We start from the raw sequence: 23,762 nt of genomic DNA, 5'->3' as shown, positions 1-23,762 counted from the left end.
TCGGATCAGCGAGAGTGCCCATCCACATAAAATTGGCATATTGTCAGGGAGTTCCTCCCGCTGGGGGGGCCAGCCCCACTACACATCTCGTATTGCTTCACAGGTTTGCTTTTGTTGATTCGATGAGATAGTAAAGGCAAAGCAACCATGTTTCGGGGTGTAGGGGAATAGTGAAGAAACAGTCTTTAAGGTCAATTACCCGGAAGGTGCCAGCCTCTGGGTAGCATGGTGAGTAGGGGCAGCCCGGGTGGAGGGCGCCCATCGCACACATCTGGTTGTGACCTTGTTTAAGTCATGTAGTAATTGCCATTTTCCTGTCTTCTTTGGAACTAAAAGATGGGCGTGTTCCAAGGGCTAAATGGACGGCTGGATGTGTCTTGCGTCCAGCTGCTCTTGTAGCAGACGGTTGGCGATTTCTAGCCGCTCTTTAGATAGTGGGCCACTGCCCCACCCAGACAGGGTGTCTGCCACACAGTCTGGGAGTTGGCGGCACCTCTGCAGTGGCTCTACAGTTAATCCTTTTGCCTTCATGGATCCCTGGGTTGCTCGAGGGCAGTTTGCCTCTACTTGTGCCAGGCACTCCCATTCTTTGGCCCAGACAATCTGCTGGGAGGGGGTAAGCAGGTATCTGCCAGAATTGCAGCAGTCGTGGCGGCAATTAGTATAGGCGGTGAAAACCAATCCAGGATGGCCTGACACTCTGCGTTTTAATCCTCCCTCTCTCCAGGGCCTTCTTGGCTTGCTGTAAGGTTTTCCACTGTGCTGTTCAAATTGAGGTGGCCCATTGTTATCATGAAGAACAGGGCAAGCAATGGTGCTGGCCTCCCAATCCCCTTCGAGAATGGCATTGGCGGATGAAACCAGACATCTTCCGGGTCGGGGTTTATCAGCACCTTTGATGCCATGGTTGTTCTGTCTTGATAACAACGGGGTTGGAATGTCCTCTCATCATCATCAGGGAGGGTGGGTGGGTCTCGATATTTACGGAAAGACAAGCGTTGTTCCATGTCTGTCACCCTTTTCTCTAAAGATTTCATGGCCTGATTTGTTTGTTCCAGGAGGGCTTTTATTTTGTCCTCCAGGACGATGGGTGCAGCTGGTGGGGTGGCCGCTTCTTTCCCATGCTCTTTTTCTGAGCTGGGAGTGTAGTGGGGATGTTTCAAGCAGCAACTGGGGCTGCCCATCTCGGGGGCATGGGCTGTCGGCATCTTCGCATTCTTTTGGTGCTCAGAACAGGTGCTTCCTTTTCTTCCTCCGGCCCGTTATCTGATAGAAACTCGGCTATGGAATGGTGCAACTTCCCTCTCATGCCCTTGATGGCAAGGTTGTTGTCCCTTAGTCCTAGGAACGCCTTCCGGGTTTTCTACCCTCAGGAGGAGGGGTGGGTAGTGGAGGTGCTGTGGGGACAACACCGGATCCTGTCTCTGGTGGTGGTGCTGTAGGTCAGTGCTAACTTTCGGCGGGAGTGCTGCAATGGCAGTGATGGCAGCTTTCGCCTCGGCTTTTATTTCTTTTAGGGAATTAATCACCACTCCCCAGGTACTGTCTAATCCGGTTATGTTTTAATTCATTTCTTGAGTATGGAGGTTTCCCAACAGGTCACTGACCTCCTGCCAAAGTTCCCATGCGGCCCCAGAGGACAGGGAGGAGGAGAGTTCTTGCTCCTTCACCCATGTCACCAGCTTCTCATTGACAGGGGTGCTTGCTGACAACCCCATCTTTTCCTTTTTTTCGGTCAATAAGCGGTTGGGAAGGAAGGGTAGTGGATCTTCTTACCCGACTCCTTGGGTTTTCTTCTAATGCTAGTTTGCGCCGGACTGGCTCCCTTTCTTCTGATTCATCTGACCACGGGCTAGATTCAAGGTCCATGCCCGCATTCTCCACCAGATGTAGCAAGACGAACCTCTTTAGGGCACGGCGCTTCAAGGACCAACAAGGTGTTCCAGCAGAGACTCACAAATAGTGCTCTGAGCCTACAGGCCTCAGGGTTGACTAGCCTGGATAAGTGCTGTCGCTCCAAGAACAACTGACCTCTCTGCTGGCTAGATCAGGACTGAGCTGAGCCTGTGACTCAGGCCTCACCTTTTATTGGCCCCCTAATCCTGCTCATGCACAGTGGGGGCCCGCCCTAATCAGGCACAGGTGGTCTTAACACAAGCTCATGCCACTACCTGGCAATTAGAGGCACATGGTTGCCTCATTTCACTACATTTCCCCCCCTTTTTTTTTTTTTTTTTTTGTGAAGAACTACAGTTTATTACAATGACAATTGTAATATGTTCTAGTAAACACAAAGACAACATAAATGACAATTCCTCTCTTTTTTTTTTTGCTTTTTTGTTTTTTGTTTTGCTAGAACACAAACAACAAGCAAAAAAAAAATTATACGATGTCCAAACGTGCAAATTTTGGCGAGGTTATTCAGTTTGACATGCTGGATGATGCATCGTTGTCCGTTAGAGATCTGGTCGCGGCAAGGCGTGTCCATTTACTGGGTACCCAAAGAGGTCTGGAGTCTGTGGAGACACAGCTATAACCTCTTCCGGTAAAGAGTAGAGGCTTGGGCCCTACCCACTGACCTGTAGATGGATCCTTGTAGTTGATTTGGACTTCTGGCATGCGGTTGATTTTCTGGGACGAGTAGTGGAGTAACACAGGGGGTTGCTGGGAATCGCAGCTTAGACTAAGAAATTAAGTGCGAAAAGTACTTTGCTGAGCCGCATCTGTGGGTCCATGTCTTTGCTGTCTTTTTGTTTTTGTAGATATGTCTTCAGGGTGCGATTAGCTCTTTCCACTATCGCCTGGCCTGTAGACAAATGAGGGATTCCTGTAATGTGTTTTACTCCCCAAGTAGCAAGAAACTGCTTGACTTTTCCGCCTATATAAGCGGGTGCATTGTCGGTTTTTACTACTTGAGGGACCCCCATGACAGCAAAGCAATTGGTCAGGTGACGGACCACATGTAAAGCCTTCTCCCCTGCCTGAGCTGTCCCTCAAAGCATGCCCCAAAAGGTGTCTATCGTTACATGAACGTATTTGAGTCGTCCGAATTCTGGAATGTGGGTGACATCCATCTGCCAGATCTCTCCCGCCTGCAGCCCCCGTGGATTGACTCCCACTCCTAGGGCAGGGCCAAATTGTGCGCACTGAGGGCATGCTTTAACAATCCCTTTTGCATCTTCCCCATGGAATTGCAAACATGCGCTTCAACGCCCTGGCATTTTGGTGGAATAAGGAATGGCTGTTTTGAGCCTTTGCGAACTGACTTCCGGGACCCTGCATTCCTAGGCTGACCAGGGAGTCAGCCCTTGCATTGCCTTCTCCTAGGCCTAAAGATGTTTTATGGCTACGGATGTGCAAGATGCAACGTGGTTGTGTGTGATTTTTCAGCACACGCTGTAATGTAAGAAAGAGCTCTAATAGCCGCTGGTTCTGCACTTGCTTGACGAGAGCATCCTCAATACGATTCGCTACTCCTACCGCATATTGCAAGTCGGAGACGATGTTAAGGGGACACGTCGCCATTGTGCTAAGGCCCAAATGATAGCCAGTAGTTCCAGAGTCTGCAGGTTGTCCTCATCGTGCCCGGAATCAAATGTTGTTTCCACAGTCCCTTATCCTGCCATACACAAGCGGCCGTTTTTGACTTTCTTTCCGGCATCAGTGAACACTGTGATACCAGGCGCTGGATGCTCTGAAACAATTGGTCATTCTATCCAATGGAACTGGCTGATGGCCTGTAGGTGCTTGTGTTTTGGGCCTCCATGACGGATATCTCCAGAGTATTCGAACAAGGCGAGCTGGAGTGGTGTAGAGCGTTGCAGCAACCAATCAAAACCAATTGTTTTGATAGGAATGCTGATCCATCCTGGCTCTCGACCATTTACTTCAAGGCAACGCTGTCATCCCTTTCGTATCAGGAATGCTGTTATTTCGGTTCGTTGCCCAATACCTTTCTGGGCCGTGTGGGGTGGAAATAACCATTCCAAGATGGCTATCGAATCTGATTTTTGAGAGCTCTGATTGTGCTTTTGGTCACGGTTGTCATGGTGGTGTTCCCCATTTTCCCTTTGCCAATTAAAATCCTGCAACAGCAGTGCGAACGGGAATGAAGGGTGGTTGCATACCCAGATTCCAATGGCTTGAGTGGCATCTGGACGATCTGCAAAGCCGGTTGCCAGTTTGTGGACGACCCGTTTTAACGCATTGGTATGGTTATCGGTCCAGTCCACTAAGGCACCTGGTTGCGTGCCCCGTAATAGAGACAAAAAGGGATGGATATCCGCGTTGGTGAGACCTATAATGGGTTGAACCCATTGAAGCTCGCCCACTAGCTTTTGGGCGTCATTCAGTGTTTTGATCGAGCTGATCACTTCTAGGTTTTGTGGTCTCACCATGGCATGAGTGACTTGCCACCCTAAGTAGCTCCAGGGCGATTGTGTTTGCACTTTCTCAGGAGCTACAGTTAATCCTTTTGCCTTCAGTCGGTCGGTCAATGTCTGACTAATGTTGTTGGGGAACGGGGCTTCCTGGCAAAGCAGTATGTCATCCATGTAGCGGTAGATTAGTGTGTCCAGCATTTCTTTTCGGATCAGCGAGAGTGCCCATGCCACATAAAATTGGCATATTGTCAGGGAGTTTCTCATCCCTTGGGGCAGCACTACCCATTCGTATTGCTTCACAGGTTTGCTTTTGTTGATCGATGAGATAGTAAAGGCAAAGCAAACCATGTCTTCGGGGTGTAGGGGAATAGTGAAGAAACAGTCTTTAAGGTCAATTACCGGAAGGTGCCAGCCTCTGGGTAGCATGGTGAGTAGGGGCAGCCCGGGTTGGAGGGCGCCCATCGGCCACATCTGGTTGTTGACCTTGTTTAAGTCATGTAGTAATTGCCATTTTCCTGTCTTCTTTGGAACTAAAGATGGGCGTGTTCCAAGGGCTAATGGACGGCTGGATGTGTCTTGCGTCCAGCTGCTCTTGTAGCAGACGGTTGGCGATTTCTAGCCGCTCTTTAGATAGTGGCCACTGCTCCACCCAGACAGGGGTGTCTGCCATCACAGTCTGGGAGTTGGCGGCACCTCTGCAGTGGCTCTACAGTTAATCCTTTTGCCTTCATGGATCCCTGGGTGCTCGAGGGCAGTTTGCCTCTACTTGTGCCAGGCACTCCCATTCTTGGCCCAGACAATCTGCTGGGAGGGGTAAGCAGGTATCTGGCCAGATTGCAGCAGTCGTGGCGGCAATTAGTATAGGCGGTGAAAAGCCAATCCAGGATGGCCTGACCACTCTGCGATTTTAATCCTCCCTCTCTCAGGGCCTTCTTGGCTTGCTGTAAGGTTTTCCACCTGTGCTGTTCAAATTGAGGTGGCCCATTGTTATCATGAAGAACAGGGCAAGCAATGGTGCTGGCCTCCCAATCCCCTTCGAGAATGGCATTGCGGATGAAACCAGACCATCTTCCGGGTCGGGGTTTATCAGCACCTTTGATGCCATGGTTGTTCTGTCTTGATAACAACGGGGTTGGAATGTCCTCCTCATCATCATCAGGGAGGGTGGGTGGGTCTCGATATTTACGGAAAGACAAGCGTTGTTCCATGTCTGTCACCCTTTTCTCTAAAGATTTCATGGCCTGATTTGTTTGTTCCAGGAGGGCTTTTATTTTGTCCTCCAGGACGATGGGTGCAGCTGGTGGGGTGGCCGCTTCTTTCCCATGCTCTTTTTCTGAGCTGGGAGGTGGTAGTGGGGATGGTTTCAAGCAGCAACTGGGGCTGCCCATCTCGGGGGCATGGGCTGTCGGCATCTTCGCATTCTTTTGGTGCTCAGAACAGGTGCTTCCTTTTCTTCCTCCGGCCCGTTATCTGATAGAAACTCGGCTATGGATGGTGCAACTTCCCTCTCATGCCCTTGATGGCAAGGTTGTTGTCCCTTAGTCCTAGGAACGCCTTCCGGTTTTTCTACCCTCAGGAGGAGGGGTGGGTAGTGGAGGTGCTGTGGGGACAACACCGGATCCTGTCTCTGGTGGTGGTGCTGTAGGGTCAGTGCTAACTTTCGGCGGGAGTGCTGCAATGGCAGTGATGGCAGCTTTCGCCTCGGCTTTTATTTCTTTTAGGGAATTAATCACCACTCCCCAGGTACTGTCTAATCCGGTTATGTTTTAATTCATTTCTTGAGTATGGAGGTTTCCCAACAGGTCACTGACCTCCTGCCAAAGTTCCCATGCGGCCCCAGAGGACAGGGAGGAGGAGAGTTCTTGCTCCTTCACCCATGTCACCAGCTTCTCATTGACAGGGGTGCTTGCTGACAACCCCATCTTTTCCTTTTTTTCGGTCAATAAGCGGTTGGGAAGGAAGGGTAGTGGATCTTCTTACCCGACTCCTTGGGTTTTCTTCTAATGCTAGTTTGCGCCGGACTGGCTCCCTTTCTTCTGATTCATCTGACCACGGGCTAGATCAAGGTCCATGCCCGCATTCTCCACCAGATGTAGCAAGACGAACCTCTTTTAGGGCACGGCACTTCAAGGACCAACCAGGTGTTCCAGCAGAGACTCAGGAATAGTACTCTGAGCCTATAGCCCTCAGGGTTGACGAGCCTGAATCAGTGCTGTTGCTTCAAGAACAACTGACCTTTCTGCTGCCTAGATCAGGACTGAGCGGAGCCTATAACTCAGGCCTCAGCTTTTATTGGCCCCCTAATCCTGCTCATGCACAGTGGGGGCCCACCCTAATCAGGCACAGGTGGTCATAACACAAACTCATGCCCACTACCTGGCAATTAATGGCACCTGGTTGCCTCATTTCACTACAAGGGGTCTTTGGATAAAGTAAGAAGTTATTCTCAAGCTTGAACTTTTTACCTTTTTTGATTTCACTGACTTCATTATATTGTTACAGGACGATATTAGACCCTAGCCATAAATTTCCCCTTATCTGGTGGCTGTGACATCTTTATGTTCTCCTTTTGCAGATATTCACATTCTTTTGGTGCCTAGTTGGCCTTGGCAGTGCCTTGTTTTAAAAGCATGACTTGCACTCTTAATTATCTTTGAGACAGAAGTTAGTCTCGTTAAGGCTTTTTCTCGTTAAGTTTTGTTCACATTGAAACAGTGGAAAATTACATGTCTCAACTGCTTTGTCTAGCCCCATATTCACTTCTTTTTCAGTTTAATTCTGAATTTCACTGGTTAGGAATACAAATTCATTAACATATATTACAACCATTTATTACATGCCTCTACAAGTGAGGCTTTCCCCAGCTGCTGCTATCAAGCATAGCCTCCTGTAAATCAACCCATGATCAAAGAAACTGAAGTCCTGCTGGAAAAATTCAGGTGTTTCTGCCTGGTTTAAAACCAGGGAACTTTCTTCTGGGAGAAAAATGTGGTAACCTCTATACTACAGAAACTCAACTGAAAAACAAAACAAAAAAAACCCAAACCAAAAGAGATGAGTTTTTTCCATTTGGGGAAATTGCAGAGATCAGCACACCTGGAGGGCAGGGGATGAGCCTCACCCAGGGAAACCCACCTGCCTGATCATGGTGTCACCCCTGCCAGGTAAGTTGATCTTTGAATTCTTTGCCTCAGTCTTTAGTAAGAGGACCAGTCATATAGAAGGAATCAAACTCCCTCAGCTGGGTGACAGAGACCGGAAACAGAATGACTTCCCCACCATCCAGGAGGAGATGGTCACTGACCTGCTGCACCATACAGATGTGCACAGATCTATGGGGCTGGATGGAATGCATCCATGAGTGCTGAAAGAACTGGCATGGGTGCTCACCAAGACACTTTTAATCACTGATCAGCAGTCCTGGCTGACTGGAGAGGTACCAACAGACTGGAAGTCAGCCAATGAGACACCCAGATGTAGGAAGGGATGGAAGCACAATCTGCAAGTTTGACTCCAGTCCCTGGGAAGCTGATTGAGCAGATCATCCTGAGTACCATTATGGGGTACGATCAGGACAAATAGATTGATCAGGCCCAGTCAGCATGGGTTCTTGAAGGCAAAGTCCCATTTGAAAAATGTGATCTCATTCTATGCAACGGTGACTCTCTTCTTGGATGAAGGAAAGGCTGTGGATTTGGTCTATCTTGACTTCAGTAAGGCATTTGACTCAGTTTCCCCAGCATTCTCCTGGAAAAGCTGGCAGCTCATGGCTTAGATGGGCATGTGGTTTGCTGGGTTCAAAACTGGTTGGATGGCCATGCTGAAAGAGTTGTGGTCAATGGAGTCAAATCCAGCTGGTGGGGGGTCACGAGTGGTGTCCCCCAGGGCTCAGTGCTTGGGCTGCTCCTGTTGAACATCTTTATCAAGGACCTAGCTGAGGGGATAGAGTGCACCCTTAGAAAATCTACAGGTGACACTAAGCTGGGTGGACGTGTTGATCTGTCTGAGGGTAGGGAGGCTCTGCAGAGGGATTGGAAAGGCTTGATGGATAGGCCAAGGCCAAGTGCATGACTTTCACTAAGGCTAAATGTCGGGTCCAGGAGCACTACAGGCTTGGGGAGGAGAGGCTGGAGAGCTGCCCAGCAGAGAGGGACCTGGGGGTGCTGATTGACAGCTGGCTGAACATGAGCCAGCAGTGTGCCCAGGTGGCCACCACCATCCTGGCCTGATTCAGGAAGAGTGTGACCAGCAGGGCCAGGTAGGTCATCTTACCTCACTGCTCTCTGCAACTACTACAAAGGAAGTAGTAACGAGAAGATGTTGGCCTCTTCTCTCTTCTGACCGGTGATAGGACAAGAGGAAATGGGTTAAAACTCCACCAGAGGAGGTTCACTTTTGATTATAGGAAAAACATCTTCACAGAAAGAGTGGTGGAGCATTGAACCAGGCTGCCCAGGGAGGTGGTGGGGGCACCATACCTGCAGCTATTAAAAAAACAGATAGATGAAGAGCTACAGTAGGTGGTTTAGTGGTTAGGGGTGTTAGGGTGGACAGATGGACTCGATGATATTATATCCAACCTTGATGGTTCTATGATTCTGTACTTCTAGGGATGGAGATCTCTATTATTTCATCATCACTGTGCCCAAAATAGCCTCCAAGCATCAGATCAATTACAAGACCTTCTGTGTCTCCAAACAGGAGGCTCATTGTGGTGTCTTCTCTGGTTGGTTGCCTCACCAGCTGTGTCAGGAAGGTCTCTTCCACACACTCCAGAACCTCCAGGACTGTTCCCTCTCTGTCCCACTTCCTGGTGGGATAGCTTGACCTTTTATTGGCCTCAACTGTAGACTTTTTGCATTTGGATTCACTGGCCCCCACCTCCCCCTTTCCCCTCTTCACTTGCAGAGCCTCTGGGCGAACCGAGCGTGGCAGGGCCAGGGCCAGTGGGAGGCACGGAGGGAAAGGCCGGCACCTGTGAGCCAGTGGGAATGGGTGTCCCCCCTTTCTGTGTTGAGTTTTCTTCCAAAGCGAGGACATTCTGTCTGTGTTGAGTGATGCCAAGAATGACCATTCCCTTTCTTAGGGGGAAATTCAAAGTGCAGCCTGCAGGGCATTATTGATGGCAGTGCAGAAAGCAGCTGCCGTAGGAAAGAGAGGCTGCTGCGGGCTTTTAGAAAGGGACACTTCTCATGCATTGCTCCTCCTGCCCCTAAGGGAAGGTGTCCTGCAGGCAGGGCAAGAACAGGCTCGCTGCCGCTGCCCCCATCCCCTCATTGTGTGACAGGACAATCGCTGCCAGTGCTTGGGGCTCCCTGCAGAGACCCTGATGATACAGGTGCAGATGCTTGGTATTCAGGGTATGAGATCTGTGGTTTTTAATCTGGGATTAGTGCTGCTTTGTGGTTCATTCTTGGTAAGAGATGCTTGTGAACCATAGTTGTGATATGGTCTTCAACAGTGTGGTACAAGGTATAGGGTTTTTCATGCACGAGATGTGTATGGCTGTATGAGATGTGATCTATACCGATGATGAGACTGTAGATCCTTATCACATGCCGTGCCCTAAGCCTATGAGGCAAAGGTTTGTGCATGCTGCACCATCCCCATTTTACCATACACCATCAGTAATTTTATGGGTTCCTGGAGAAATGGAACCAACTGTGGGTGATGGGATTAAAACAGCACGAGAATATGAAGATGCTGTCATGACTCCTCATTGGGCCTGGGTCTCAGCTGTACAGGGAACAGCTGAGAAACTGCACCTACCTCATCACAAAGCCCTGTGGTGGGTTCCAGCCCAGGCCTGGAACTGTCTGGGGCCATGTCACAGAATCATGGAATCATGGAATGGGTCGGGTTGGAAGGGTTAAAGATCATCTAGTTCCAACCCTGTCCTATGCTGTGGTGTCTGCAGCAGTAGCAGCAGCAGTGCTGGCTTTCTGAACAGCAGCAGTGTCTGTGGGGAGGGAGCAGCTGCAGCTGTAGCAGATATGCTGGCAATGCTCGCCAGCCGTATCAGAGTTGTGCCCTTGTCTGTGGAGGGTGAGCAGTGGCTGCGGAGGCAGAAGTGGGGGTGATCTCTGTACCAGGGGCAGCTCTTCATCTCCCAAAAGGAGTGCTTCTTCTTACCAGTGTGGTTTCTGTCTTACTCCTTACCAGTATATGAGAAAAATTAACAGCACCCATAAGAAAATTAACAAAGGAAATGCTATTGCTACCAAAATCTGGTGGAGTCAGCCCAAAATAAGATGGAGTGGTATAAATTACCAAAGTAAAGCTGAAAGTGTAATTGCTAAACAAGTTTTTATCTCTGTATGAAACACCACTGCACCATGCACCACAATATACATCAAAATTGAGAACCATATTACAACGATGGCTCTTATGAAAAATAAACCACATAGTAACAGTAATCCCAGCTGCAAAAGCACATATTACATACCCTGAATACCAAAGATATGGCACAATTGGTTTAATCTTCAACCCGGTGAAATTTCCAAAGAAAGTGTCCTGATTCCCTCTCAGCAAAGCCATATTGGTATCCTCCTACTGGAGTTGGCATTCAAACGATTAAGGCAAATTAGTCAAAATTTGAAATGGACTTGAACTTATTAGCTCAGACCCCACGTTGGGCACCAATAAATCTGTCAGGTTTTAACACTGGCCTGGCAATTAAACCGAATGAGAGATCCTCTCTATTAATCCCCCTCCCCTCCCAGATAAAGACGGGAGAGACTTATGCGTTGGAAATGGAACTACACAGCTTTAATTGAAACAGTAATGATAAAAAGGAAAAAATGAATATAGACAAATATACAGGAAAACTGATACCACGTCCCTCCCCCATTTCCCCCAATCACTCTCATGTCACCACTGAGGCTTCAGGGCAGCCCTGGGAAAGTCCAGGCTGGACTCCTGGGGTCAGCAGCAGTCAGGAGCTGGAAGCAGGAACACACAGATTCAGGCTGGCGTGGATCAGGACCACAGGCAGAAGAACAAACTAAATCCTCCCAGGATGCTGAAGCAAAAAGGGAGAGGTGAAGACGGAGAAGCAGGAAGGGGGTTTGATGCTCGTGATCCCTCAAATTTATACTGAGTATGACGTGTATGGATTGGAGTACTCTGGTCAATTTTGGCCATCTATCTTGTCTGTTCCTCCCCAAAGGAGGGTTTCAGGCGTGACCTCTTTACTCCTTTTCTCCTTCCGGAGGGCAAAATGTTCCTCAGAACAAGCAGTGTCCTTGGTTCTGCACACCAGTCTCTAGCTGTTACTATAAACATCGAGTGTTATCAGTCCCAGAAGCAGACACTGACTGAGAAACTGGCTGTTAATTTCAGCAAGCACAGCTACTTAGGAGAGACTTAGCTGAAAGCAAAATTGCAAGAGAGAAAATTATCTCTATCCTGGACCAAACTAGGACACAGGTACATACTTTGCACATGCTTCTCAAAAGCCGGGCACACACAGCTCACACTCCTGGAACATGCCGTGCACATGCACATGCCTGGAACACACTGGGCACGTGCTTGGCACACACAGCTCACATGCCTGGCATAGGGTTGGCATATGCATCTCACATGCCTGGCACGAGCTTCTCGCACACATTTCAGGCGCTGGGTACACGCCTGGTGCATGGGTCTCGCATGCTTGGCACACGCTTTTCACACACCTCTCATGTGCGTGGGACACACCTGGAACACTCCTGGCACACACACCTTAAACACCTGGTGCACGCATCTCACACAGTTGGCATGTGCCGTGCACACGCCTGTTGGTGAGCTAGACAGAGGGGAGTGACACACGGGGAGGGTAAAACCAAGGGAAGGTTACGGGGCAAACATGGGCGGGGACAGGGGGTGAGACAAGGGGGACGACACGATGTGACAGGAGGAGGGAGACGGAAGGGACACGGAGGGGACACGGGGAGGGGATGCAACGTGGAGTTTACAGGGGAGTGAGATGGGGCGGACACAAGACGGGGTGGGCACACGGGGGATGCCATAGTTGGAGGAGGAACTCAAGCAGCAGGGGCTGCAGCCTTGGGGAGGGGCGGAGCGCAGAGGGCTCCATAATCCCTCCCATCCCCTGCCAGGAGCCCGCCCTCTCTTTTGCTCGCTCCTTGCTTTGCTGCTGCTTCCCCACGCTCCTTTCCCGAGAGCTCAGTACCCATGGGAATCCACATCCATCGAGTGCTGGGAAGAGCCCTGGAGACCCCTCCTGAGTCAGCCCTGCCACAGGGGCCCTCAGGCACCCATCCCTGCCAGCATCCAGACCGGGTTGTGTACAGATTTGTACAGATTGCCATTTTTGTTCCGTACCCCGTGTGTTACTGCTTTTCCCCTCTTCTCGTAAAGCGAAAAGGGAAAAGGCAGAGGAACAATGGGAAGGGCAAGGGGAAAGGAAAGGGGCACTGAGCTCCAGGTTGTGTGTTCCACTCTGGAGCAGGGCCAGCCAGCAATAGCTGCACACCCACACCCTGGGCATATGGGGCATCCCTTGTCCAGCCCAGGCCCAGGCACCTGGGGCTTGTCCTTACCAGGGTCTCTCCAATCCTCCACATCTCCTTGTTTTCGACCTCTCTCAGGCGCTTCCTCCAGCTCAGGAACTTTGCAGCTGTGAGGAGGGCTTTTCCAGCGGCCTGCAAAGCAGCACAGGGTGGGAGCTGGCACCACAGCTGGGAAAAGGAGACCCCTCACCCCCCTCCTCTGGGCAAGGCTGCAAACTGTCCCCAGCTACTTCTGGGAAGAGGCAGCTGGGGACAGAGCCTGAAGGGGATTAAGTGCCTGAGGCAGGGATCCGGGACAGCCACCAGCTCAGGTATCATGCTCTGCCAGCCAGCAGGAGAGAGATGGGCAAGAGCTGCTGAGCTGCTGCCAGGGCTGGGGCAGAGGGAAGGGCAAAGCAGGGGGGTCAGCTCTGAAGTCTGTACCTAAGCCACGCTCTCAGTGTTGTCATGCATTCTGAGCAAGACCAGGGCCCTCCAGATTAACTTCTTCATCTGTCTCTTCTGTCTGCACACCACAGCCCCCATCATCTCTCCAAAGAGGCTGATGGAGAGCTCCCACACCTGGCTGGACTCCTGGGAGGAAGGAAGGAAGACAGGGGGACTGCAGCAACAGCCTCTCCCTACCCACCGTTACCATGGTTCTGAGTGGGGAGGTGCTCCGGGGTGGTGGGGCTGGGGGAAGCAGAGGCCTCATCCTGCCACGGAGAGGCTATGCTGGGTTGCAGAGCCCAGAAACTCTCCCAGCAGAGCCCAGGAGCATGAGGAGGGCAGCAGCCCTGCCCAAGTGCTGCCCGCGGGGCTGGGCTGGAGGGCAGCTGCCCTTGCCCCGTCCCCCTCTGCAGGGTCAGGTCCCACAGCAGCCTTACATCATCAAAGAGGGGTGGGAGCTTCAGCCCCAGCACCAGAGCAATGTTGATGGCTTTGTCCTCTGTCTTGGGAGCAGCCATGATCTCCCTGAGGAGGAGCAGGCCCTGCAACATGACCTCTCTGCAGTTGTCCTACGGTCTCCTCCGGATGCTGTGCAGCGTAACTCTGTCCCGCATTTCTATTGCCTGTGTGAAGAAGAGAATTTCTGTGCTGCTGGAGCAGTGGAGGAGCAGCGTGGCACAAACACCATGTGCTGAGCACCAGGCTCCTGCCTGGCTTCCTGGGAGGTGCTGCCGGCATCGCTGCCTCCCCTCCTGCCTGTGGGGGCCAAGGAGAGCAGGGGAAGGCAAAACAGCAAAGGCTCTGTGGGCCCTGCTCAGCCACCCCTCTGCTGACACCCACCTCCTCAGCTGGAGCAGGCACAAGGCAGGTGGCAGTCTCTATAGGTACCTCTTCTTAGTCCTCAAAACTCTCCTGGCCATCCTCGTCCTTAGATGGTAGATGGTAGATGGTAGATCTGGATGTCTGCTGGAAGCAGAGTGGAAATCTAACAAAGCAAGGGAGGAGGGTGAGCCAAAGGTGCTGGCAGGAGATACTGAAGGGCCCAACCCGGCGCCCAGCCACATGCCAGTTCCTGAGGGCAGAGCCAGCCCTGGACAGGGGGACCCAAAGAGGGGACTGGCCCCTCACTCACCTGTCTCCAGCAGCTGGGCCTGTGCGGCAGGGGGATGTCACAAAGGGTCCCCTTGTCACCTGGAAGCCAGGTCGGGTGTTCCCAGGCAGGTGCTGGAACATGCCTGAAGAATCATGGAATCAGGGAACCATCATAGCTGGAAAAGACCTTCAAGATCACCAAATATGTCTCTTGAATCAATTTTTTTTTTCCTCCTGTTCTTTTTGCAACATGCTGTCAATTAACATATCTTTACCTCACCAAATACCTGACAGACACCTAAAAGATAAGAATGCTTATCAGGTCACCTCCTGGTGCATAGTGGAGACAAAGACAATGAAATTAGCAAGACACCAAAAGACTGAAAGATAAGGATGACTCATCTCCGGGAAGTCTGTGTGTATCAGTGACTTATGCAAAAAAGAGACCCCTCTTTTTTTTCTGTATAAAAAAAACCCCAGGAGAAAAGGAGAAGAGGCAGTTTTTCCTCGAGACCCCCCCTTCTCTCAGCACTTCGGTTTCCAGCTTCGGGGCAGACACAGTAGAGGATCGGAAAAGCAGAGAACACAGATCAGCAGGAGTGGCTCCAGCCAGAGGCTAAAGCCGGCGCATGGTGATAACATCTTAATTACTCCCTCATCTCTTTTCTTTTCTTAATGACTCTTCTCTCCAAAGTAGCTAATTCTGTAAATTCTCTCCTCTTAACGGTGGCATTACTGTTTCTTTTTCCCTAAAATAAATCCTTGTAACTTGTTTAAATCATAAAGCTTGTTATTTTTGTAAATTTATGCGTCATCTACGAGTAGTGGCTGGGCTGAATTTTCCTCACAATCAAAATATAAAATAATAACTCGGATTGTAACAGGAACCATCATAGCTGGAAAAAACCTTCAAGATCACCAAGTCCAAGTGTAAGTCCTACACCCCCGGAACCATCACATCATCTCCCCAAGCACCACAGCTGTCCCTTTGTTGGACACCTCCAGGGATGGAGACTCCTCCATTGACAGCCTGTGCCAATGCTTCTAAAAAGATGGCTGCTCAAGTCTCTAGCGTGGAGAATACTCTTTATTCATCGACATGCCCCTGGGTGCTGCTTTGAGCAGCAGGTTGTTCAAAGCTCGCCTGTCTTTCAGCAGCCTGATTGTCTCTTTAGACACCTCTGTCATGATGATCCCATCTCTCTTTTCCCATCAGTCTCTCTAAACCCATTCTAATCAGATTCTTCTTCACATTCTCCGTTTGACTTTTCTTGGCTGGCACAAAGGAAAATTGCTGTGCCCGTGTGCAGTCAGTTCTCTAAGGAGAGCAGGTGGGAGGTGGTGCAGTGGAGCTGTAACCTCCAGCTGCAGAGAGGAGAGGAGAGGAGAGGAGAGGAGAGGAGAGGAGAGGAGAGGAGAGGAGAGGAGAGGAGAGGAGAGGAGAGGAGAGGAGAGGAGAGGAGAGGAGAGGAGAGGAGAGGAGAGTCTGATGCAAGGACCAGGAATGGAAGTCCCAGGTGGGACATGAGAGCAATTGGGGTTTGGAGGGTGAGAGGTAAAGTTGCTCACAGTGTCAGACTTCAGGGAACTTCTATCACCTCTTCTGAAAAATGAAAATCATGGGATGATTTGTTAAAATATATTTTAAAAGAACAAAAAACAAAAACCGCAAAAGTACCAAAACCAGTTTTCATTAATCACAGTATGAACTTTTCATCCATAACTATAGTGGGAAAAACTCTCCAATTAGCTGTACACGTCTTGAAGATGTGAAGAATATCCCATGGAGAGCCATGGCTCTTTACTGAACTCTGTATTTCAATGAGCCCCAGGCTGTGTTTGGTGCTGAGTCCATGATTCTCAGGTGCTGAGAGATGAATGAAGAAACTGCTCCAGAAGTCAGAATGGGACCTGGAAGTACCTTGAAGCATTGATTGGCCCTACTGAGGACCATTGCTGTTGCAGTATATAGTAGAAATAAAATAATATTGGTTGTAAAATTTTAAAAGTGGACAAATTAAGAGTTAGAAGGGGCTCGGGTAGACTAAAACTCTGGGAATAAGTAACTAGTTAAGAATGAGCTCACCCTTACAAGAACAATGATCAAAGGAGAATAAGGAGTGTGTTGACCCCATCAGCAATAACATTAATCAAAAGGAGAATAGTTAAGCAAACTGATGCCATATACCAAAGATCAAGATGAAAAATTCTATCCAGGTGGTGGGCCAGGTGGTAATGACAGCTGAAATGGTAAACCGTGGATTTACAGTTTAAGAGATGACTATCTATTGTTATTTGTAAGATCTATGTGACTGTTTGTCTATTGTTATCTGCATGATCTATGTGACTGTTTGTGACTAAAATTTATGTAACTCTGTACGTGGCCTGTAATGAAAAAAGTATAAAAGCTGAACCAAAAATGAGAGTCTTCGGAACCCTGACTTGGGACGCTAGTCCTCAGGCTTCCCGGGCCCTGAATAAAGCACCGCATAAACTGACTGTTGGTTTGTGTTTTTTTTTTGGTTACGGGCAACAGTTTTCTGGCGACCCAGATGGGACTCCGAAGGCGGCTGGGGCGGTTCACGTGCTGATCCACTCCAAAAGCCGGCACCAGGTGATTCCTGGAGGAGACATCAACCCGTGCCCGACCCCGCGCCCGACGGACGACCATAAGGTAAGCCCGAAGGTGCTTTATTCCTTATAGAAATAAGTTAGTATTAAGTTAGTATTAGAACTGGTCTGTTGGAAGCCTAGGCGCTGGTCGTAAGACACGGCAAGTAGAAAGCTGTGCGGATCCAGCACTTGCCACTCGCGTCGACGAGAATAGGCAAGTTTGGTATTTGGTATTGGGCGCTGGTCGTAAGACACGGCAAGTAGAAAGCTGTGCGGATCCAGCACTTGCCACTCGCGGCGACGAGTATAGGCAAGTTTGGTATTTGGTATTGGTAATCGGCCGAATATTGGTTTTGTATGTGTGTGTGTGTGTGTGTGTGTGTGCAAGAGCGCGCAAATATAAGTGTCAGCATGCTGCCTTTTAAGACCTTTAGAGCTCTGTCTTGTAATAGCAAGGATATCCCTGAGGATTCACCTCTGGGTTGTCTGTTGAAACATTGGAAAGAAGGCAATTTTGGACAGGAGTTACAGAAGAAAACCTTGATTGATTACTGTAATCATGTGTGGCCTGAATATGAAACGGGGGGTATGCAGTGGCCACGAAATGGAATATTAACCCCTGAAATACTAAGTTCTATGATGAGTTTTTTGCGAGAAACTGAGAAATGGGATGAAACTCAGTATTTGGATTTGTTTTAATATCTAAAAGAAAAAACCTGACCGAAAGAAAAAAAAAGAGAAAAAAAAAAGAAAAAAAAAAAAAAAAAAAAAAAAAAAGAGAAAAAAAAAAAAGAGAAAAAACAAGAAAAAGAGAAAGAAAAAGCATGTGGATTGTTGGAAGTAGAATGTGATAAATGTCCTGGTTGTAAAGAGCGTAAGATACGATTTTCGGAGGAAGAGGAGGATGTGTCTTTGTTGGTCTCCCCGAGCGCGCCGCCGCTCCCACCTCCTGAGGCTCCCCCAGTAAATACGGCTAGGGTCCCTCTTCCTTCCTCACCCGAGGAGGGGATAGAGCAGGAAGGATTGGGTTAATCAGCCGAGAACGCCGCTTGCGGAGCGGACTCGGAGAGGGAGGCTGGAGAAAGGAGGCGGTTTTTCGCAGCCTCAGTTGATGGCTCCGCTGCGAGAGGCAGTGGGAGCAGATGGAGGGAAGGCGATGAGAAAGGTTCCTTTTTCACCGAATGATTTAATAATATGGAAACAATCGGCGGGGGCGTACAGGGAAAATCCTGAGAAAGTGGCTCGGGTTGTGAAAATGGTAATAAAAACTCAGAATCTTGATTGGAATGATTTGCAGATGTTGCTGGATACTATAGAAAAGGAGAAAGGGCGCCGGCGGCGTCGGGGGGGGGGAGGCGCGGGCCTCTCCCCCGGCCACCCCGCACGGGCGGGCGGCTGTCAGCGTCGGGCGGAGCTCGTCCCGCTCGGGTCGCCAGGATTGACGTCGGGGCCGGTGGGGCCCGGCGCGGCGACCGGGGAGGTCCCTGAAGGAGAGGTGGTGCTGGATTGGGGAAAGGCTTCGGGGGCTTTGGGAAACAGGGACCCCAGGTAAATCAAAAGCGGCAGTACCAGTGGTAGTGGAATTAAAAGAAGGGGCTCAGCCGGTGAGGGTACGGCAATACCCCATCAGTCTGGAAGCTAGGAAGGGAATAGCCCCCATGTTAACTCAATTCTGAAATTTAGGAATTTTGCAGGAGTGTGAATCTGAATTCAACACTCCTATCTTCCCGGTCAAAAAGCCTAATGGTAATTACAGGTTAGTACAGGACTTAAGGGCAATTAATTCTATCACCAAAGATATACATCCTGTAGTGGCAAATCCGTACACATTGTTAACATCTGTTTCTGAGAAATTTCAATGGTTTACAGTAATCGATTTAAAAGATGCCTTCTTCTGCATACCCCTGGCACCTGAAAGTAGGAACATTTTTGCATTTGAATGGGAGAACCCCGATACGGGACGAAAGCACCAACTCACATGGACCAGGCTTCCCCAAGGATTTAAATCCTCGCCCACCATATTCGGTAACCAGCTGGCCAAGGAACTTGAGGAATGGAAAGATTACCCAGGTAAAAGATTTGACTTTTTCATATGTGGTATTGCAATATGTGGATGATATTTTCCTGGGTACCACAGAACAAGGTCTCTGCCTCAAATTAACCATTGGACTATTGAATATGCTGGGACAGGCTGGATACCAGGTATCCAGAGAAAAGGCACAGCTGGTCAAACAAAAGGTCATCTATTTAGGATGTGAAATTTCGCAGGGGGTTCATCGTTTGGGAGTAAATCGCATACAAGCCATATGTGCAATAACCAGGAACTAAGATCTTTTCTAGGAATGATCGGCTGGTGTCGACTGTGGATCCCCGACTTTGGGCTGACAGCCAAACCACTGTATGAGGTTGTGAAGGAACCAAGATTTAAGTGGGGACCCACGGAAGATAAAGCATTTCGGGAGTTAAAACAGGCCCTCAAGGAAGCACTTGCCCTGGGCCTGCCTGATCTAACCAAGGATTTTCAACTGTATGTACATGAAAGGCAAAAGTTAGCCTTGGGGGTGCTCACTCAGAAACTGGGGTCTTGGAAAAGACCGGTTGGGTACTTTTCTAAACAATTGGACTCAGTAAGTGGGGGATGGCCAGGATGCCTAAGAGCAGTGGCAGCCACAGTAATCCTGATCCAAGAAGCACGTAAGCTAACATTGGGCAAGCACATGACAGTTTATGTGCCTCATATGGTCATCACAGTATTGGAACAAAAAGGGGGCCATTGGCTCTCGTCGAGCAGGATGCTCCAATACCAGGCCCAATTGAGGGAACAGGATGATGTGGAGCTGAAAATAACAAATCACCTTAACCCAGCAGAATTCCTCAGGTCCACCCAGGAAGAAGGAGAGCTGGAACATGACTGTGTGGAGGTAATTGAACAAGTGTACGTAAGCCAGAAGGACCTGAAGGATGAGCCACTGCCGGACCCTGATTGGGAACTGTTTACGGACGGGTCCAGCTTTGTGGAACGAGAAGCTGGCTCGGATGTTGCAGGCACGGAAGAACATCAAGGGTTGGTATGCGACCCCAACAGGACAGGTGATCCTGCCGGTGAGAATCATGAGGACAGTACTGGAAACAGAACACAATAAGTGTCACTGGGGTGCGGAGGCAATGGTAAAATTTTTGAAAAATGAAATATTCTCAAACCAGATGTTAACATTGGCAAAAAGAGTAAATGCAATGTGTCCGCTGTGTATCAAAAACAACCCAGTGGTAAGAAGGCAGGTACAAATGGGTAAGTTACAGGTAGGTCCCCAACCAGGAGATTATTGGCAAATAGACTTCTCTGAGTTACCAAAAGCCCAAGCATATAGATATCTGGTGGTGTATGTCTGCATATTTTCGGGATGGCCAGAAGCTTTCCCTTGCAGGACCAATCAGGCAAAGGAAGTGGTAAAAACACTTTTGAAAGAAATCATCCCTAGATTTGGGGTGCCGTTGGGGCTATCATCTGATAGGGGTCCTCATTTCACTGCAGGGATCGTGCAGGAGATTTCTGTAATACTAGGGATAACTTGGAATCTGCACACGCCCTGGAGACCCCAATCAAGTGGTAAGGTAGAGCGGATGAATCAAACATTGAAAAATCAAATTAAGAAAATTTGTCAAGAAGCAAAAATCCAGTGGCCGCAGGCATTGCCTTTAGCTCTGTTCAGAGTTAGGATTAAACCAAGGGAAAGGATAGGGGTAAGTCCGTACGAAATTTTGTACGGCAAACCATACCATGCTGCTACTTACCAAGGGGACCCTCATCTGGTAGGGGATCAGGTGATATTAAATTATGTATTGTCTCTGAATAAGACCCTTACAGCACTTAGAGGAGCGTTGCAGTGGAACCGACCGTTACCCCTGGAAAATCCGGTCCACGACATCCTTCCAGGAGACCAAGTCTACATCAGGAACTGGTCAGTGGAACCACTGAAGGCTATAACCCGGAAGGAGGTAATATCTCCAGAAGAAGGGACGCCTGCACCTGCTTATCAAGAGGCTTAAAGGTTGAGCATCCTTGCGAAGGAATAATCGAAGGATGCTCAAAAGGGGGGAATTGTTGCAGTATATAGTAGAAATAAAATAATATTGGTTGTAAAATTTTAAAAGTGGACAAATTAAGAGTTAGAAGGGGCTCGGGTAGACTAAAACTCTGGGAATAAGTAACTAGTTAAGAATGAGCTCACCCTTACAAGAACAATGATCAAAGGAGAATAAGGAGTGTGTTGACCCCATCAGCAATAACATTAATCAAAAGGAGAATAGTTAAGCAAACTGATGCCATATACCAAAGATCAAGATGAAAAATTCTATCCAGGTGGTGGGCCAGGTGGTAATGACAGCTGAAATGGTAAACCGTGGATTTACAGTTTAAGATATGACTATCTATTGTTATTTGTAAGATCTATGTGACTGTTTGTCTATTGTTATCTGCATGATCTATGTGACTGTTTGTGACTAAAATTTATGTAACTCTGTACGTGGCCTGTAATGAAAAAAGTATAAAAGCTGAACCAAAAATGAGAGTCTTCGGAACCCTGACTTGGGACGCTAGTCCTCAGGCTTCCCGGGCCCTGAATAAAGCACCGCATAAACTGACTCTGTTGGTTTGTGTTTTTTTTTTGGTTACGGGCAACATTGCTGCCAGACCCTCCCCATGGCCTTGTTAGAACAGATCACTGGAGGCCATGATTGCAAAGAGGCAACAATTCTCTAAAGGTGGCTTTTGTTTATTTGTTTTCCATAAGCATTGAGGCCAAACTCTGAACTGCAGGCAATGGGAAGGAAGAGCCCATCCCTCACTTGTGGGTCAGGATTCTTCCTGGGCACAGTGGGGTGCGAAGATTAATAATGTCAGAAAATGTACACCACCTCCCGTCTACCCTAGATGGGATGAGGAGAAATCAAGGTCAAAGCCTCAAGAAAGAGTTTTTCTGGTGGTGGTGATGATACAGTGACTGTTTATAAAGTCTCCTTTCCAGACACAATTTCCAGACTATTTCCATAGCTTTTATTTCCTGGTACAGAGACACACACTTTTCTATTAGATCTTGCTTCAGCTCTATGGTTGGATCTCTCAGGGGAAACTAAGTGTTAAAATTTTACTTACTATCAGCATCTCTATTCATAGTGCCAAGTAAACAGGTTGGCAGAAGACATTTTCAGAGAGGCTTGCATTTTTCAGCTCCCCCATCTCTCCTGGGGAATGTTCTTGGATGTATCAAACCCACAGAATTACTGCTGCACTCGGGGAGAACAGAGCACAGAAAGAGCATCCTGTGGTTGCGTACACAGAAGAGGGAGCTGGACTGATGAAAGGAGGTCAGATTCCTGCCCAGCCTCACTCAGACTGCACTGCCCAGACCTTCCCAGGGCAGAGCACAGCTGGACACCTCCTTGCCTGAAACCATCTGCATGGGAAGAGCCACAAGAGCTGTGCCTGCAGCTGAAACTCCTGGTCCCAGCCTGACATCAACAGAAAGAGCAGCTGAGGGGAGCATGGAGAGAGGCAGAGGGGCACTCAGGAAAGCCTTTCCCTCCCCCAGCCGTGCACAACCCCTCCCAGATGTTGATAATGCCTGGCAGGCACCTCCAACCCCTGGGCAGGGGGAGGTGGGCACAGTGCAGCACAGATGCACTTCACCTCTTGTGTGAGCAGCTGGAGGAGGAGGTGCCCAACGCCCCAGACCCCACGGGCTTCCTGAGGGCAGTGCTGTCACACAGACCCTGATAAACCTGGGAAGGTGATGCTGGATATATCTTTGAGGTAAAGGAGGCTGAAAGCACTGGATGAGGTTCCTAGCACACAGGAGGGTGATGGTGTAGGGCACTCATAGCCCCTGATCTTACCTCCCCAGGTGAGGTTTCCTCCCACCCTAACAAGACAGAGAAAAGTGGAAGTGCATCCTGAGGCAAGCCAAGTTTCCCAGCAGGAATCTATGCCCTGACAGTGTTTATAAAAATCCCCTAAATAATACCCTGGCTATGATTTGAATCTGAGTGCAGTGCTGTCCCTCGCAAAACCAGAAGGACCCTGCCCTGTCCTCCCTGTCTCCTGCCAGCCACAGCTTCTGCCAGCCCCAGAGAGCTCCCTGGGCAGGCTGAGAGCTGCCCCTGGCAGGCAGGCAGGCAGCAGAGTCCCTGCCCCAGCACACAGCCCCTGGGCTGCAGGACCCTGCTCTGAAGGACAGCCCTGGGCACCCCTGCCTGCACACACCCCCTCAGCCCCTGCAGCCATCCCCAGCAGAAGGCAGACCCATGCCCTCTCCCTCTGATGCTGCTCCAGGACAGCCCTGCTCTGCCAAACCTTTTCCTCCTGCCCACCAAAATCCTCCAGAAGGATCCCATCAGCTGTGGCACAGGCTGCCAGCTGGAGAAGACACCCTCCAGGAAGCCCAGCTTCACTGCCCTGCAGCCGGAGACTCACCATGGCAGAGGCTCAGAAGTTTTCTCCCCCAGGCAGCTCTCAGCCCAGGCTGCCTTTCTCCCAGCTCCTGCCCAGAGGTGTCTCTCTGCAGCACTCTGCTTGCCAGCAGCTCTCTCTGTCTCAGAAGCGTGGCCCAGCAGCACAGGACCAGCGCCAGACTTTGGCACTTGCTCAACTCTCTCGGGGCTCCCTCCAGCTCTCCCTGGGGCTCCCCAGGAACCCAATGGGACACACACTGAAGTCATCGCTCATGTCCCCTCCCTCCTT

The 23,762-nt window shown here is 49.6% G+C and overlaps 1 pseudogene; it reads right to left on the bottom strand.

The window, feature by feature from the left end:
* Nucleotides 1-7,400: 7,400 nt before the first annotated feature.
* On the bottom strand, nt 7,401-7,554 carry LOC115600164 (annotated as a pseudogene).
* Between the last annotated feature and the right edge of the window lie 16,208 nt (nt 7,555-23,762).

The sequence above is a fragment of the Calypte anna genome, chromosome W (assembly GCF_003957555.1).
Source record: "Calypte anna isolate BGI_N300 chromosome W, bCalAnn1_v1.p, whole genome shotgun sequence".
Taxonomy (NCBI): domain Eukaryota; kingdom Metazoa; phylum Chordata; class Aves; order Apodiformes; family Trochilidae; genus Calypte; species Calypte anna.
The sequence above is the reverse complement of the archived record's forward strand: the minus strand, read 5'-3'. Positions and strand labels throughout refer to the sequence as shown.